Source organism: Onychostruthus taczanowskii, unplaced genomic scaffold (assembly GCF_017590055.1).
Source record: "Onychostruthus taczanowskii isolate IOZ18803 unplaced genomic scaffold, ASM1759005v1 scaffold18, whole genome shotgun sequence".
NCBI classification, from domain to species: Eukaryota; Metazoa; Chordata; class Aves; order Passeriformes; family Passeridae; genus Onychostruthus; species Onychostruthus taczanowskii.
Window position 1 is genome coordinate 621,258 of NW_024499017.1, and position 4,443 is coordinate 625,700.

The window sequence follows — 4,443 nt, forward strand, 5'->3', positions numbered from 1 at the left end:
AAATTCCAAAGTAGGAACAATCCACACATCTAATCCACCTTAGAGTGGGAGAGAGAAGCACTCCTGAGTTGTATTTCTGCTCAGCACTCCAGGCAATTTGGAAGCATCCTACTCTCCTGCAGCGTCCCCTGGGAGAGCTGACAGCCTTGGGCTCTGTCAGCCCCAATGTGCTGACAAAACACAGCAAATTGAGAAATTAAATTCCTAAAGTGCTGTGCAACCTTGTGTCAAAAAGGTTATAAAACACATCCTGGTGAAGTTAAACACATCTTAATTAGCCAGCTATAGTCAGCAGGGATATTATTCTTTCCACGGCCAAAGTACTATCGAGAGAATTCTTAAGTTATGCCTAAAATACAAGATTAGGATGCATGAGAGCAAAATTACAAATAATAGGAAGTGCTAGATTATAATATTTGCAATGTTACCATGAAGGAATTGAAGTTGTAATGGGACAGTATTCAACTGGCAAGAAGAATACACTGTATAAAAAAAATACAGTGCTTATACAGAAAAGCTTCAATCCTATTTTATATTTCTGATTTTGGTAATTTTGATAATAACAATAGTTTATAGTACTTCATAATGTTACTGTGCTTCTCACCAGTAGATTTCAGAGCAGCTGTAATCTGAGCCCCGTGAGTCCTTTCACAGGCAATCAAAGTCATGCCTAACAAGTCTTTTGAGATCCCATTACTTTGAATTTGGGCAAGACCAACATTTAAGTGGCACAAATGTTGGCTTTGTTCTCCAAGTACAGCTAAATATTGAGTGTTTCTCAATTGCAAAACATTTTTAAATTCACAATGTTGTTAAGCATTGATGCCTCTTGGTTTCAGGAAGCCCAGGCTTAGGCTGGCTCCTGCCTCTGGCTCAGCTGAGCACATTAATATAGTTTCACCAAAAGCAGCTTACATTATTTTCATAGAACATCTTTTCAATTAGTTCTTATGAAGAGAATTCAATAGATTAATTTACACATTCCATCTGAGTTTGGTTTTTGGGTGGAAAGTTGGGCTTTTTTTTTCTCTTTATCATGAGATAAGTTGTTAAACATTAAGGTATGAAGTCACTTAACTGGCACTTTTGCAGTGGACTGCATTGAGCTTTGCACCAAATCTTAAAGTTTTATGTGCAGTTTGAAGAACAGTATAAATAGTCATTTCTCTAAAGATACTCCTTATATTCTGAACTACTACCATGAGCAGTAGTCCACAGTAAAAAAACCACATCCTCCTTACTTGTACAACACAGAATACAGAAAACCTTGCTCTTTTTGTCTGAATAAACCTGGTTATAATAATGCAGTTTCCATTTATTTAGTGTGCTCAAAGATTCCCAAATATCATTAAAAACACTTTGGCATTTTAAGCTATTGAGAGCAGTTTTCTATCCAGCGTCTTTGTTTCAATGGAACAGCAGCAGCAGCAGAATGAATGCTCAGTTACCACATGTCATTATTGTAATCATGGGGTTTAAACCATGCAACTATTCATGGCAAAGCAGCTTGCTGAAGGTCTGTCAGACTGGAACATGTGACAGCAGCTGTTATTCTGTTTATCACCCTCATTTCTCCAAGTCTCCATCTACCTTTCCATGTATTTATACATTTGCTGCCGTTCTGTATCTCTAGCTTGGCACCATCAACATGAAATTCATTATTTTAGCTTCTTATAACTGCAAGAAAAGCAGCTTGTGTCTTTATGACTAGAGGTAGAACACAACATGGAACCTTGGTAAGCAGCACGGTCCACCTTCAGTGTCTGGTTTGTCTGAAACTTGTGTTCATATGATCTGCACATTCATTTAGGAACAACTTTGCCTCAACGTGGCAAGTTCAACCTACACTATTTACTTTCAGGAAAGCATCTGTATTAAAATAACCTTTGGAGACACATTTACCACCTGTAAAGAGAGAGATACGTTTCTCTAACACCATACTGCATTTACCATGGAAAGGCTTTGTTTCATCCCATTTATTTCCTGTGTGCATTTTTAAGAAATTACCCAGATTACTGAATTCCAGTTTTGCAAATATTTATTCCAATGTTCTACGAGAACCATTTTGGCTTGTGCCAAGTGCATTTGCAGGTGTCGAGCCTCCGTCCAAGGCTGCCTGTGTTACACAGTAACCAGCACCCTTATAGAATTTGCAAGCAAGGTCTGAGGGTTGCTTGGATTGTCACCAGTGCAGGGCCAGAGGTGTCAGGGGATCTGTGCCTTTCCTTGTGGGGGATCAGGCAGACTGGGGGCAGTGCTGGCTGGACACTTTCTGCTAGGCCAGCTCTTTGTGGGGGGCGGATCGGGGGTGGAACAGCAGCGTGTGGACCAAGAGCAAAGGTTAACTTGTGTTCTTCCCCCAGCAAAATTAATGTTTCCAGATTACAAACCAAACTCTGATCCTTAATAGTCTGAGCAGCATTTCAGCCCTGATTTCTAAGGAACCATGAAATACACTTAAATCAAGATACCTGGGAAGTCTACTTGTATCCACTGAATGTAAATATCAGAATTTAAAATAATTTTAACATTTCAGATCATCTGATAAAAGCTTACTATAAAATCCAATCTGGTTTTGTGGTAAATCCAACCTTGACATGTCTTACCACAGCTTGAAATATTTTCTTCTGAACTACTTTTTATCAAACCTAGAAAAAAGGGACATGACACCATTAATTATCGAGCTGCCAGATTCAGAGAGCACTCAGTTTTCCAGATACACAATTGATGACAACTTTAAAAGTAAAGTGTCAAAACATACAGGCTCCAAAACCTGACATTTCAAAAGTTAAAAAGGCTTATGGGAAAAAAATCAGATGCAGTATCCTGGAACAGCTGCTGCGGCTTCGAGTAAACAAAAATGGACTTCTTGGAACGTGAATTTCTAACAGAGCACTCTATTGGGTCATTCTGTGGGCAGAATTTTGGAGGGAGGACAAGCAGGGCCAGAAACACTCAACATGGCCTTCGCAAACTGAACAGTAAACAAGAAAAAGCTCTTAGTAAAATCAGTACAATGACTGGAAACAAAAAACAAATGAGTTTTCTGCACCACCTCAAGAATGTTCCTTCAGCACAAAAAAATTTCCATCTCTGTTATTTTGTTAACTATGAATTGCCTAAAATCCTCAAGCAGCAATTATTTTTAAATTAACACAAAGCAAGTGCTGAAAAATATTGCACTTAAAATAGAATGAGACTGGAGCAAATTACTAGTGATACTAAAGACAATGGCAAGCAGAAGCTTGTTAGAAAGAAGAAATAGTAAAGACAGAAAAAAAGACTAAAGACATAATTGTATGTAATGAAATAAAATCAGACACACCAAAAGCAGCTTCCTTGCTATTCATCAGCCAAGGAAAACACCAAAACAGAACAGAACCCAAGTCTCAAACCATCCAATTTAGGCACCTAAAATTAGGAAGCTGGTTTGCCATATTCTTGGCAAAAGAGAAAGTAAAAAGAAGGTTCTACGAAAACAATTCACAAATAAGGCTGATTTACTGCCCGGGCTCCTACTCAGGGAGGTAACATTAGGTCATAGGAATATTCCTGAGTGAATGATCCCTTATTCCACTCTCTGAGCACAAACAAGGAGGCTCTTCTGAGCACCCAGGATGGGTAAAAAGGGCCTTCTCCTCCTCAGGGCCAGCAAGGAGGAGAGAGCATTTACCTCTCTCTCCCCTGAATTCTGCTGCTGTATTTCATGGCAGACCTCCAGTCGTTTGCTATGAAAGCTGAACTGAACCCGGGAGATAAAAACATTTTCATCATCTGGAAACAATGAGGAAACTGTGAAAGAGGACCGGCTTGTTCCTGCGGGAGGCAAGGATCAGGAGCAAATGCTCCCCTGGCAGAGTGACAGGGTGAGGGACGGGGCTCTGGCGCTCGCTCAGCCTCGCTGCCTGCCCGACTCCAGAGCCGCTCTCCAGCAGCCCCGCAACAGGTGACGGACCCACGGCAGAGCCACGGCAGAGCCCACGGCAGAGCCACGGCAGAGCCACGGCAGAGCCCACGGCAGAGCCCACGGCAGAGACACCGCCCCGCACTGCCAGCGCTGCCAAGCCAGCGCAGGCGGCCTTTCCCCACGGACAGCGGAGAGCCAGCGTGGGCAACGCTGCGCTTCTCACACCCAGAGCAGAAAAGCACACCCAGACAAAGGGAGCGCTCCGTGCGCGGCCAGCCGGCGGCACCGCGGCTCCGAGCGGCAGCGAAGCGCTCCCTAGCACCGAGAACACTTGGCTTTGCCGTTCCCTTAGGAAAATGCCCCCGAGTCGCTCTGACCCCGGTTCCCCCCGCATCTCCAGCAGCGGGAGCGCGCCCCGCCCTGCAGACAATGCGGGAGCGGCCCGGGGAGGCCTCTGGATGCGGTAGTTCCCTTCCCATCACCTGATGCCGTGGGCAGGCGCAGCCGGGACTACAGCCCCCGCCAGGCAGCGCGCC